This window comes from Leuresthes tenuis, unplaced genomic scaffold (assembly GCF_036924035.1).
Source record: "Leuresthes tenuis unplaced genomic scaffold, fLeuTen1.0.hap1 SCAF_6, whole genome shotgun sequence".
Lineage (NCBI taxonomy): Eukaryota > Metazoa > Chordata > Actinopteri > Atheriniformes > Atherinopsidae > Leuresthes > Leuresthes tenuis.
In genome coordinates, this window is record NW_027325360.1 from 32,099,890 (window position 1) to 32,114,598 (window position 14,709).

The 14,709-nt window shown below is 42.1% G+C and overlaps 2 non-coding genes across 2 annotated transcripts; both read left to right on the forward strand.

Annotated features, from left to right (window-relative positions):
• Positions 1-3,997: 3,997 nt before the first annotated feature.
• On the forward strand, positions 3,998-4,111 carry LOC140310791 (U5 spliceosomal RNA). Its single transcript, XR_011916829.1, has one exon. It is a non-coding gene; the product is annotated as a U5 spliceosomal RNA (small nuclear RNA).
• A 308-nt stretch (positions 4,112-4,419) lies between these two features.
• LOC140310367 (U2 spliceosomal RNA) lies at positions 4,420-4,603 on the forward strand. Its single transcript, XR_011916445.1, has one exon. It is a non-coding gene; the product is annotated as a U2 spliceosomal RNA (small nuclear RNA).
• Positions 4,604-14,709: the final 10,106 nt, after the last annotated feature.

A 14,709-nucleotide genomic window follows, 5' to 3' on the forward strand; every position in this document is an offset into this window, starting at 1 on the left:
TCGCACCTTCTCTTACCCGCTTTTTACAAACCAGGGTCGGACTTTCACACCTTTTAGTAGCCGAACAACTCCGCTCCCGCTATTGATTGTGTACAGTCGGGTATTTTCACCTTTTCTTACCCGCTTTTTACCAACTATGGTCAGACATTCACACCTTCTTACAGTGGAACACCTCCGCTCCCTCTTTTGATGGTGTATGTTCGGGCTTTCGAACCTTTTCTTACCCGCTTTTTACAAACTATGGTCGGACATTAAAACCTTCTTGTAGCCGAACACATCCACTCCTGCTTTTGATGATGTATGGTTGGGCATTCGTACCTTTTCTTACCCATTTTGCAGTAATTATGGGTGGACATTCACACCTTTTTGCATTTTAACACCTCCTCTCCCGCTTATGATCATGTGCGGTTTGATATTCGAAAATTCTCTTCCATGTTTTCTAGCAATTATTGATGGACATTCAGACCTTCTTGCAGCTGAACACCTCCGCTCCAGCTGTTGATGGTGTATAGTCGGGCTTTCGAGCCTTTTCTTCCCCGATTTTTACAAATTATCGATGGACATTCAGACCTTCTTTAAGCCGAAAACCTCCGCTCCCTCTTTTGATCATACATTGTCGGGCATTCGCACCTTTTCTTACCCGCTTTTTACAATTCATGGTCGGACTTTCACACCTTTTAGTAGCGGAACAACTCTGCTCCCGCTATTGATTGTGTACAATAGGGTATTTTAACCTTTTCTTACCTGCTTTTTGCCAATTATGGTTGGACATTCACACCTTCTTACAGCGGAACACCTCCGCTCCCTCCTTTGATGGTGTATGTTTGGGCATTCGAACCTTTTCTTACCCGCTTTTTACAAACTATGGTCAGACATTCAAACCTTCTTGTAGCCGAACACATCCACTCCTGCTTTTGATGATGGTTATTCAAACCTACTTGTTGCCCGCTTTTCATTAATTATGGGTGGACATACACACCTTGTCGCAGCCAAACACCTCCGCTCCCTGTTAGGATCATGTATGGTTGGGCATTCGTACCTTTTCTTACCCATTTTGCAGTAATTATGGGTGGACATTCACACCTTCTTGCATTTGAACACCTCCTCTCCCGCTTATGATCATGTGCGGTTTGATATTCGAAAATTCTCTTCCATGTTTTCTAGCAATTATTGATGGACATTCAGACCTTCTTGCAGTTGAACACATCCGCTCCAGCTGTTGATGGTGTATAGTCGGGCTTTCGAGCCTTTTCTTCCCAGATTTTTACAAAATATGGATGGACATTCAGACCTTGTTTCAGCCGAAAACCTCCGCTCCCTCTTTTGATCATACATTGTCGGGCATTCGCACCTTTTCTTACCCGCTTTTTACAAACCATGGTCGGACTTTCACACCTTTTAGTAGCGGAACAACTCTGCTCCCGCTATTGATTGTGTACAATCGGGTATTTTAACCTTTTCTTACCTGCTTTTTGCCAACTATGGTCGGACATTCACACCTTCTTACAGCGGAACACCTCCGCTCCCTCCTTTGATGGTGTATGTTCGGGCATTCGAACCTTTTCTTACCCGCTTTTTACAAACTATGGTCAGACATTCACACCTTCTTGCAGCCGAACACTTCCGCTCTACCTTTTAGTGTTCTATGGGGTATTCACACCTTTTTTTTCACCGCATTTTATAGATTATGGTTGTAAATTCTCACCCACTCTTATCCGAAGACCTCTCCTCCTGCTTTGGTTAATATATAGTCGGGCATTCGAACCTTTTCTTACCCGCTTTTTACAAATTGTGGTCGAACATTCACACCTACTTGCAGCCGAACACCTCCGCTCCCGCTTTTGATGGTGTATAGTCGGGCTTTCGAGCCTTTTCTTCCCCGGTTTTTACAAATTATGGTTGGACATTCAGACCTTGCAGCCGAAAACCTCCGCTCCCTCTTTTGATCATACATTGTCAGGCATTCGCACCTACTTGCAGCCGAATACTTCCGCTCCACCTTTTAGTGATGTATGGTTGGCATTTGGCACCTTTTCTTACCCTTTCTTACCCTACTGATTGCTTAAGATTAAGTTGTTTTTTCTCAAACTACAACATTTTTTTAATTGTTGAAACTTGATTTGAAGTGGATAAATAAGGAGGACAAACAGTTTTAAGTCAGGCTGATAGAAGGAATTAATTTTATAGCAAAATCTGTATTTCGTCATATGTCGAGAGATGCTTATTGCTGAAGAAGTTCTTTCTCATTCTACAAAGTACAACGTTGTTTATCGTTGAAACTTGATTAGACATGAATAAATATGAAGGACAAAGCAGTCTTAACTTGGTTAGAGTTAAGGAATTCGTTTTATAGGAGAATCCGAATTCGTGCATAACTCGTAAAATAGAGCTTATTTTCGGATTCCTGAAGAATGAGTCTGGTTCTTTCTCATAATACAAAGTTTGTTGTTTATTGTTGAAACTTCATCAGAAGTGAAGAAATAAATGAATGCCTATCAACAAATGTGGGATCTAAACTCTAGTGCTTCCTCTAAAATAATTTCCTTTCTCAATTCAGAAATGTGTGTGTGTAAGTCACAACACCCGTGACACCAAAATGGCTTTCTTTTCTCTCTTTTCTCTACACTCTGCACTGTGAGCACACACACCAAATCAGAAAGGCTTTTTTCTCTCTTTTCTACATTATGGACTGTGGGGACACAAAACCGCTCTCTCTTTTTTTTTTTGATTGTGTGCCAGGGCGTTGTCTCACGTATTAGATTATGCTTACGATACGAATGGGTTTATCAGTCACATCAGAATCCATACATACTGATCCTCCCGTAATAAAATGGTCGGATCTTATCAAACACACTTTGTTTCTTGTGACAATCAAGTCAGCGAAACAGCGTATACACGTCAAGACACTGAATCAAGTTTGCCACAAGAACTCATAAGTTTGGCAGTATTGCTCTGCCGTCAGCAATCATACACCCATTTTATTTTCGTGAGACATGTGCAAGCACCTGTTCATCTACTGTTCTATCACTATGAATTAGTGATCTATTATCAATAAGGATACTTCTACAACTACTATCAAAGTATGTCCGGACTTCTTATGTTGTCAGTTGCTATATATGAATAAGTGGGTAGCTACTGACAAGCATTAAGCATGTCACACAGCCCAAACATATAACATTTCAGGACACACCACACAGTTAACAACCACAGTGAAGTGTCAAAGCCCAAACATGTAACATTCAACAGGACACTTACACAACACATTCAAATCAAACAGTCAGACAACATACAAGAACATATACCCCAGCCGGCATTGCTCCCTGCCTATTTTCCTACAGCTCACTATGTGTGCGCACACCTTTATTCACAAACTCTTCAACTTATACTCTTTTACCAAAGCTGCTACAGCTCGATTGGCCGAATACCCTTAGATCCTATTTCGGTGAATTTGACATCTGCCTTACATGTAACAGATTAGCGGTTTAGCAGTTTTAATTTAGTTCGAGTGAAGGAATTCATTTTATCGCAAAATCCGAAATTGTGAAGAACTCATGAAAGTAAGCTTATTCTCGGATTCCTGAAACTTTAGATTTGCTCTTTCTTTTACTGCAAAGTACAACGTTGTTTTTTTTTTGATTAAATCTTTCTAGACATGGTAAATATGAAGGACAAAGCAGTTTTAACATAGTTTGAGTGAAGGAATTCATTTTATAGATAAAATCCCAAGAGTCTGCTGAGAAAAGAGAGTGAATGCGAAGTAGACTTTAACACGGCTCTGGGAGCGAGCCGAGTGTGGGCTAACCGGGAGAATTGCTTGAAAGAAACGCGACACCGAATGAGCGGTCAGAACAAAGCCTCAATACGGTGTTCCCGTGATGTTTTGGTTGCTGCCTTGTCGATTGCACAGGGGCAAGCGTTTCAACCAAGCAACGCTCACCATGGGGAAGGTGGCTATGGCAACTAGCCTGATGCCCTGCTCCCGCAGTGACGGATAATCGTACTCTGGTTTCTCTTCATAACATACAAGTCTTTCGCCTTTTACTAAAAACTTTCGTGGAGAGCAGCACTAATGAGTTGTTTCTATTTTTGGCAGGCTTTACCTTTGCGGGTGAAGCCCTTTCTGTCTGTGCAAAATAAATTTTGTTACTGTGCAGAGTTACTTCTCTGAGTAGAGTCGCCTTACTTGTTGCGATTGTGCCGATGTTCGAAGCTGGAGTGCAAAGTTGTTGCTTGAATGGTGCTTGCTGGAGCATGCGGGAGTGCAAAGTTATACCATTTAAAAGGGCTGAAGAGTGCTCAGTGCAGCGGGTGGGCGGAGGTGCAACGTGACACTCTGGCCACCTATGGCCATAAAAAGAACACTGCTACAAGTGCGCATTGTGCCAGCAAGGGCCCTCGGACCTGAAACAGTGGACAGTTATCGCTTCTCGGCCTTTTGGCTAAGATCAAGTGTAGTATCTGTTCTTATCAGTTTAATATGTCCTCTATACGAGGACTACATATTAAATGGATTTTTAAGAATAGGAGTTGAAAAAGAAGCTTGCTCCGTTCACTCCAAGCATCGACCCAGTACTGCAGTGCCGCTGGGAACGGTGCGCTCTTCTCTGCTCTTGTGAAAAAGCAAACAGCGATGCAGGATGGAAGTTTCAGGGAGCCCAAGATGAAACTTTCTTTTAATCTGCTGAGAAAAGAGAGTGAATGCGAAGTAGACTTTAACACAGCTCTGGGAGCGAGCTGAGTGTGGGCTAACCGGGAGAATTGCTTGAAAGAAACGCGACACCGAATGAGTGGTCAGAACAAAGCCTCAATACGGTGTTCCCGTGGTGTTTGTGGCTGCCTTGTCTTTTGCACAGAGTAAAAGACAAGGCAGCCATCGAATAGGGCCCGATTGTTCCTACTTGGTCAGCCGAGGAGCAAGGGGGGGGGAGCAAGCGTCTCAACCAAGCAAATCTCACCAAGTAGGAACAATCGGGCCCTATTCGATGGCTGCCTTTTCTTTTACTCTATGCAAAAGACAAGGAAGCAACAAAAACACCACGAGAATCCCGTATTGAGGCTTTGTTCTGACCGCTCATTCGGTGTCGCGTTTCTTTCAAGCAATTCTCCCGGTTTGCCGACACTCGGCCCGCTCCCATAGCCGTGTTAAAGTCTACTTCGCATTCACTCTCTTTTCTCTGCAGACTCTTGGGATTTTATCTATAAAATGAATTCCTTCACTCAAACTATGTCAAAACTGCTTTGTCGTTCATATTTACCATGTCTAGAAAGATTTAAACAAAAAAAACAACGTTGTACTTTGCAGTAAAAGAAAGAGCAAATCTAAAGTTTCAGGAATCCGAGAATAAGCTTACTTTCATGAGTGCTTCACGATTTCGGATTTTGCTATAAAATGAATTCCTTCACTCAAACTAAATTAAAACTGCTAAACCGCTAATCTGTTACATGTAAGGCAGATGTCAAATTCACCGAAATAGGATCTAAGGGTATTCGGCCAATCGAGCTGTAGCAGCTTCGGTAAAAGAGTATAAGTTGAAGAGTTTGTGAATAAAGGTGTGCGCACACATAGTGAGCTGTAGGAAAATAGGCAGGGAGCAATGCCGGCTGGGGTATATGTTCTTGTATGTTGTCTGACTGTTTGATTTGAATGTGTTGTGTAAGTGTCCTGTTGAATGTTTGGGCTTTGACACTTCACTGTGGTTGTTAACTGTGTGGTGTGTCCTGAAATGTTATATGTTTGGGCTGTGTGACATGCTTAATGCTTGTCAGTAGCTATCCACTTATTCATATATAGCAACTGACAACATAAGAAGTCTGGACATACTTTGATAGTAGTTGTAGAAGTATCCTTATTGATAATAGATAAACTAATTCATAGTGATAGAACAGTAGATGAACAGGTGCCTGCACGTCTCACGAAAATAAAATGGGTGTATGATTGCTGACGGCAGAGCAATACTGCCAAACTTATGAGTTCTTGTGGCAAACTTGATTCAGTGTCTTGACGTGTATACGCTGTTTCGCTGACTTGATTGTCACAAGAAACAAAGTGTGTTTGATAAGATCCGACCATTTTATTACGGGAGGATCAGTATGTATGGATTCTGATGTGACTGATAAACCCATTCGTATCTTAAGCATAATCTAATACGTGAGACAACGCCCTGGCACACAATCAAAAAAAAAAAGAGAGAGCGGTTTTGTGTCCCCACAGTCCATAATGTAGAAAAGAGAGAAAAAAGCCTTTCTGATTTGGTGTGTGTGCTCATAGTGCAGAGTGTAGAGAAAAGAGAGAAAAGAAAGCCGTTTTGGTGTCACGGGTGTTGTGACTTACACACACACATTTCTGAATTGAGAAAAGAAATTATTTTAGAGGAAGCAGTAGAGTTTAGATCCCACATTTGTTGATAGGCATTCATTTATTTCTTCGCTTCTGATGAAGTTTCAACAATAAACAACAAACTTTGTATTATGAGAAAGAACCAGACTCATTCTTCAGGAATCCGAAAATAAGCACGAATTCGGATTCTCCTATAAAACGAATTAATTAACTCAAACCAAGTTAAGACTGCTTTGTCCTTCATATTTATTCATGTCTAATCAAGTTTCAACGATAAACAACGTACTTTGTAGAATGTGAAAGAACTTCTTCAGCAATAAGCATCTCTCGACATATGACGAAATACAGATTTTGTTATAAAATTAATTTCTTCTATCAGCGTGACTTAAAACTGTTTGTCCTCCTTATTTATCCACTTCAAATCAAGTTTCAACAATTAAAAAAAAATTGTAGTTTGAGAAAGAAGAACTTAATCTTCAGCAATCAGTATAAAAAGAGGGTAACAAAAGGTGCAAATGCCAACTATACATCACTAAAAGGTGGAGCGGAAGTATTCAGCTGCAAGTAGGTGTGAATGTTCGACCATAATTTGTAAAAAGTGGGTAAGAAAAGGTTCGAATGCCCGACTAAATATTAACAAAAGCGGGAGGAGAGGTCTTCGGATGAGAGTGGGTGAGAATTTCCTACCATACAAGTATGGTGGAGAGGAAGCTGTGATTGGCCGACAATAGTAAAAAGCAGGTGAGAAAAGGTGCGAATGTCAAAACATACATGATCAAAACAGGGAGCGGAGGTGTTTGGCTGCGACAAGGTGTGAATGTCCACCCATAATTAATGAAAAACGGGCAACAAGTAGGTTCGAATGCCCAACCATACATCATCAAAAGCAGGAGTGGATGTGTTCGGCTTCAAGAAGGTATGAATGTCCATCAATAATTGCTATAAAACATGAAAGAAAATTTTCGAATATCAAACCGCACATAATCATAAGCGGGAGAGGAGGTGTTCCGCTGCAAGAAGGTGTGAATATCCACCCATAATTACTGAAAAATGGGTAAGAAAAGGTGCGAATGCCCAACCATACATCATCAAAAGCAGGAGTGGATGTGTTCGGCTACAAGAAGGTTTGAATGTCCGACCATAGTTTGTAAAAAGCGGGTAAGAACAGGTTTGTATGCCCGACTGTACACCATCAAATGCGGGAGCGGAGGTGTTCGGCTGTGAGTAGGTGTGAATCTCCAACCATAATTGCTGAAAAATGTGTTAGAAAAGGTAAAAATGCCGGTCCATACATCATCAAAAGCAGGAGAGGTGGTGTTTGGCTGCAAGTAGGTGTGAATGTCCAGCCATAATTACTCACAAATGGGTAAGAAAAGGTAGTATTGCCAGACCATACATGATCAAAACAGGGAGCGGAGGTGGTTAAGCTGCAAGAAGGTGTTAATGTCCGACTAAAGTTCAAATATATTAACAAAAGCGGGAGGAGAGGTCTTCGGATGAGAGTGGTTGAAAATTTCCGACCATAATGTATAAAATGCGGTGAAAAAAAGGTGTGATAGAACACTAAAAGGTGGAGCGGAAGTGTTCGGCTGCAAGAAGGTGTGAATGTCCGACTATATTTGGTGAAAAGCAGGTGAAGCAAGGTCTGAATGCCCAACCTTACATCATCAAAAGCGAGATCAGAGGTGTTTGGCTGCAAGAAGGCCATAGTTTGCCAAAAGCGGGTAAGGTGCGAATGTCCGACTAAATATCAACAAAATTTGGGGCGGAGGTCTTCGGATGCAAGTGGGTGTGAATATCCCACCATACAAGTATGGTGGAGAGGAAGCTGTGAATAGCCGACCATAGTTTGGAAAAAGCGGGTAAGAAAAGGTTTGAATGCCCGAACATACACCATCAAAAGAGGGAGCGGAGGTGTTCCGCTGTACGAAGGTGTGAATGGCCGACCACACTTGGTAAAAAGCGGGTAAGAAAAGGTTAAAATACCCGACTGTACACAATCAATAGCGGGAGCGGATGTGTTCGGCTACAAGAAGATGTGACAGTCCGACCATGGTTTGTAAAAAGCGGGAGCAGAGGTGTTCCGCTGTAAGACGGTGTGAATGTCCGACCATAGTTGGTAAAAAGCGGGTAAGAGAAGGTTAAAATACCCGACTGTACACAATCAATAGCGGGAGCGGAGTTGTTCGGCTACAAGAAGGTGTGAAAGTCCGACCATAATTGCTGAAGAATGTGTTAGAAAAGGTAAGAATGCTGGACCATACATCATCAAAAGCGGGAGAGGTGGTGTTCGGCTGCAAAAAGGTGTGACTGTTCGACTAAAGTTTGTAAAAAGTGGGTAAGACAAGGTGCGAATGCCTGACAATGTATGATCAAAAGCGGGAGCGGAGGTGTTCAGCTGCAAGAAGGTCTACATGTCCATCAATAATTGCTAGAAAACATGAAAGAAACTTTTCGAAAATCAAACCGCACATGAGCATAAGTGGGATAGGAGGTGTTCAGCTGCAAGGTGTGAATGTCCACCCATAATTCCTGAAAAATGGGCAAAAAAAAGGTGTGAATGCCCAACCATACATCATCAAAAGCAGGAGTGGAAGTGTTCGGCTACAAGAAGGTGTGAACGTCCAACCAAAATATGTAAAAAGAAGTTAAGAAAAGGTTCGAATATCCAACCAAACATAATCAAAAGCGGGAGCAGAGCTGTTCGACTGCAAGTAGGTGTGAATGTCAGATAATAATTTGCAAAAAGCTGATGAGAAAGGGTGAGAATGCCCGACTATACATCATTAAATGCGGGAGCGGAGTTGTTCGGCTGTGAGTAGGTGTGAATCTCCGACCATAATTGCTGAAAAATGTGTTAGAAAAGGTAAAAATGCCGGTCCATACATCATCAAAAGCGAGAGAGGTTGTGTTCGGCTGCAAGTAGGTGTGAATGTCCAGCCATAATTACTCACAAACGGGTAAGAAAAGGTAGTATTGCCAGACCATATATGATCAAAACAGGGAGCGGAGGTGGTTCAGCTGCAAGAAGGTTTGAATGTCAAACTAAAGTTCAAATATATTAACAAAAGCGGGAGGAGAGGTCTTCGGATGAAAGTGGTTGAAAATTTCCAACCATAATGTATAAAATGCGGTGAAAAAAAAGGTGTGATAGAACACTAAAAGGTGGAGCGGAAGTGTTCGGCTGCAAGAAGGTGTGAATGTCCGACTATATTTGGTGAAAAGCAGGTGAAGCAAGGTCTGAATGCCCAACCTTACATCATCAAAATTAAGATCAGAGTTGTTTGGCTGCAAGAAGGCCATAGTTTGCAAAATGCGGGTAAGGTGCGAATGTCCGACTAAATATCAACAAAATTTGGGCCGGAGGTCTTCGGATGCAAGTGGGTGTGAATGTCCGACTATATTTGGTGAAAAGCAGGTGAAGCAAGGTCTGAATGCCCAACCTTACATCATCAAAAGCGAGATCAGAGGTGTTTGGCTGCAAGAAGGCCATAGTTTGCCAAAAGCGGGTAAGGTGCGAATGACCGACTAAATATCAACAAAAGTGGGGGCGGAGGTCTTCGGATGCAAGTGGGTGTGAATATCCCACCATACAAGTATGGTGGAGAGGAAGCTGTGAATGGCCGACCATAGTAAAAGGCGGGTGAGAGAAGGTGCGAATGTCAAACCATACATAATCAAAACAGGGAGCGGAGGTGTTCTGCTGTAAGAAGGTGTGAATGTCCAACCATAGTTGGTAAAAAGCGGGTAAGAAAAGGTTAAAATACCCGACTGTACACAATCAATAGCGGGAGCGGAGTTGTTCGGCTACTAAAAGGTGTGAAAGTCCGACCATGGTTTGTAAAAAGCGGGTAAGAAAAGGTGCGAATGCCCGACAATGTATGATCAAAAGAGGGAGTGGAGGTTTTCGGCTGCAAGAAGGTCTGAATGTCCAACCATAATTTGTAAAAACCGGGGAAGAAAAGGCTCGAAAGCCCGACTATACACCATCAAAAGTGGGAGCGGAGGTGTTCAGCTGCAAGACGGTCTGAATGTCCATCAATAATTGCTAGAAAACATGAAAGAAAATTTTCGAATATCAAACTGCACATGATCATAAGCGGGAGAGGAGGTGTTCAGCTGCAAGAAGGTGTGAATGTCTACCCATAATTACTGAAAAATGGGTAAGAGAAGGTGCGAATGCCTAACCATACATCATCAAAAGAGGGAGCGGAGGTGTTCCGCTGTAAGACGGTGTGAATGTCCGACCATAGATGGTAAAAAGCGGGTAAGAAAAGGTTAAATTACCCGACTGTACACAATCAAAAGAGGGAGCGGAGTTGTTCAGCTAAGAGAAGGTGTGAAAGTCCGACCTTGGTTTGTAAAAAGCGGGTAAGAAAAGGTTCGTATGCCCGAATATACACCATCAAAAGCGGAAGCGGAGGTGTTCGGCTGCAAGATATTGTGAACGTCCGACCAAAGTTTGTAAAAAGCAGTTAAGAAAAGGTTCGAATATCTAACCAAACATAATCAAAAGCGGGAGCAGAGCTGTTCGACTGGAAGTAGGTGTGAATGTCAGATCATAATTTGCAAAAAGCTGATGAGAAAGGGTGAGAATGCCCGACTATACACCATCAAATGCGGTAGCGGAGTTGTTCGGCTGTGAGTAGGTGTGAATCTCCAACCATAATTGCTGAAAAATGTGTTAGAAAAGGTAAAAATGCCGGTCCATACATCATCAAAATCGGGAGAGGTGGTGTTCAGCTGCAAGAAGGTCTACATGTCCATCAATAATTGCTAGAAAACATGAAAGAAAATTTTCGAAAATCAAACCACACATGATCATAAGTGGGAGAGGAGGTGTTCAGCTGCAAGAAGGTGTGAATGTCCACCCATAATACCTGAAAAATGGGTAAAAAAAAAGGTGCGAATTCCCAACCATACATCATCAAAAGCAGGAGTGCATGTGTTCGGCTACAAGAAGGTGTGAACGTCCAACCAAAGTTTGTAAAAAGCAGTTAAGAAAAGGTTCGAATATCCAACCATACATAATCAAAAGCGGGAGCAGAGCTGTTCGACTGCAAGTAGTTGTGAATGTCAGATCATAATTTGCAAAAAGCTGATGAGAAAGGGTGAGAATTGCCCGACTATACACCATCAAATGCGGGAGCGGAGTTGTTCGGCTGTGAGTAGGTGTGAATCTCCGACCATAATTGCTGAAAAATGTGTTAGAAAAGGTAAGAATGCCGGTCCATACATCATCAAAAGCGAGAGAGGTTGTGTTCGGCTGCAAGTAGGTGTGAATGTCCAGCCATAATTACTCACAAACGGGTAAGAAAAGGTAGTATTGCCAGACCATATATGATCAAAACAGGGAGCGGAGGTGGTTCAGCTGCAAGAAGGTTTGAATGTCAAACTAAAGTTCAAATATATTAACAAAAGCGGGAGGAGAGGTCTTCGGATGAAAGTGGTTGAAAATTTCCAACCATAATGTATAAAATGCGGTGAAAAAAAAGGTGTGATAGAACAATAAAAGGTGGAGCGGAAGTGTTCGGCTGCAAGAAGGTGTGAATGTCCGACTATATTTGGTGAAAAGCAAGTGAAGCAAGGTCTGAATGCCCAACCTTACATCATCAAAAGCAAGATCAGAGTTGTTTGGCTGCAAGAAGGCCATAGTTTGCCAAAAGCGGGTAAGGTGCGAATGTCCGACTAAATATCAACAAAATTTGGGGCGGAGGTTTTCGGATGCAAGTGGGTGTGAATATCCCACCATACAAGTATGGTGGAGGGGAAGCTGTGAATAGCCGACCATAGTTTGGAAAAAGCGGGTAAGAAAAGGTTTGAATGCCCGAACATACACCATCAAAAGAGGGAGCGGAGGTGTTCCGCTGTACGAAGGTGTGAATGTCCGACCATACTTGGTAAAAAGCGGGTAAGAAAAGGTTAAAATACCCGACTGTACACAATCAATAGCGGGAGCGGATGTGTTCGGCTACAAGAAGGTGTGAAAGTCCGACCATGGTTTGTAAAAAGCGGGTAAGAAAAGGTGCGAATGTCCGACAATGTATGATCAAAAGAGAGAGCGGAGGTTTTCGGATACACGAAGGTTTGAATATCCTACCATAGTTTGTAAATAGCGGGTAAGAAAAGGTTCGAATGCCCGACTATACACCATAAAAAGCGGGAGCGGAGGTGTTCCGCTGTAAGACGGTGTGAATGTCCAACCATAGTTGGTAAAAAGCGGGTAAGAAAAGTTAAAATACCCGACTGTACACAATCAATAGCGGGAGCGGAGTTGTTCGGCTACAAGAAGGTGTGAAAGTCCGACCATGGTTTGTAAAAAGCGGGTAAGAAAAGGTTTGAATGCCCGAACATACACCATCAAAAGAGGGAGCGGAGGTGTTCCGCTGTACGAAGGTGTGAATGTCTGACCATACTTGGTAAAAAGCGGGTAAGAAAAGGTTAAAATACCCGACTGTACACAATCAAAAGAGGGAGCGGATGTGTTCGGCTACAAGAAGGTGTGACAGTCCGACCATGGTTTGTAAAAAGCGGGTAAGAAAAGGTGCGAATGTCCGACAATGTATGATCAAAAGAGAGAGCGGAGTTTTCGGATACACGAAGGTTTGAATGTCGTACCATAGTTTGTAAATAGCGGGTAAGAAAAGGTTCGAATGCCCGACTATACACCATAAAAAGCGGGAGTGGAGGTGTTCCGCTGTAAGACGGTGTGAATGTCCGACCATAGTTGGTAAAAAGCGGGTAAGAAAAGGTTAAATTACCCGACTGTACACAATCAATAGCGGGAGCGGAGTTGTTCGGCTACAAGAAGGTGTGAAAGTCCGACCATGGTTTGTAAAAAGCAGTTAAGAAAAGGTTCGAATATCCAAACCAAACATAATCAAAAGCGGTAGCAGAGCAGTTCGACTGCAAGTAGGTGTGAATGTCCAGCCATAATTACTCACAAACGGGGGAAGAAAAGGTAGTATTGCCAGACCATACTTGATCAAAACAGGGAGCGGAGGTTCAGCTGCAAGGTGTGAATGTCTGACTATAGTTTGTAAAAAGCGGGTAAGACAAGGTGCGAATGCCCAACAATGTATGATCAAAAGAGAGAGCGGAGGTGTTCGGCTGCAAGGTCTGAATGTCCAACCATAATTTGTAAAAACCGGGTAAGAAAAAGCTCGAAAGCCCGACTATCCATCATCAAAAGCGGGAGCGGAGGTGTTCAGCTGCAAGAAGGTGTGAATGTTCGACTAAAGTTTGTAAAAAGCTGGTAAGACAAGGAGCGATGTCCCGACATTGTATGATCAAAAGCGGGAGCGGAGGTGTCCAGCTGTGAGTAGGTGTGATTGTCCGACCATAATTGCTGAAAAATGTGTTAGAAAAGGTAAGAATACTGGACCATACATCATCAAAAGCGGGAGAGGTGGTGTTCGGCTGCAAGAAGGTGTGAAAGTCCGACAATGGTTTGTAAAAAGCGGGTAATAAAAGGTTCGAATGCCCGAATATACATCATCAAAAGCGGAAGCGGAGGTGTTCGGATGCAAGAAGGTGTGAACGTCCAACCAAAGTTTGTAAAAAGCAGTGAAAAGCGAGAAAAAGCATTTCGTGAGTTCCGCATGATTTGGGATTTTGCTTATAAAATGCATTACTTCACTCAAACTATGTTAAAACTGATTTGTCCTTCATATTTACCATGTCTAGACATATTTAAACAAAAAAACAACGTTGTACTTTGCAGTAAAAGAAAGAGCAAATCTTAAGTTTCAGGAATCCGAGTATAAGCCTGCTTTCATGAGTTCTGCACGATTTCGGATTTTGCTATAAAATGAATTGCTTTGCTCAAACCAAGTTAAAACTGCTTTGTCCTTCCATATTCATCAATGTCTAGATCGACTTCAACAAAGAAAAACATTGGACTTTGCAGTAGAAGAAGTTGAAATCCATCTACACATTGATAAATATGAAGGACAAAGCAGTTCCCACTTGCCCATAAGAAAATAAGCTTATTCTCGGATTCCTGATCCTTCAGTGTTGCTCTTTCTTCTACGGCAAAATACAATGTTGTTCTTTGTTGAAGTCGATCTAGACATTGATAAATATGAAGGAAAAAGCTGTTTTAACTTGGTTTGAGTGAATGAATTCATTTTATACATAAAATCCGAAATCGTGCAGAACTCATGAAAATAAGCTTATTCTCGGATTCCTAAAACTTTTGATTTGCTCTTTCTTTTATTGCAAAGTACAACGTTGTTTTTTTGTTTAAATCTATCGAGACATTGATAAATATGAAGGTAAAAGCCGTTTTAACATAGTTTGAGTGAAGGAATTAATTTTATAGATAAAATCCCAAATCATGCAGAACTCCTCAAAAGGGAGGTATGGCTTAA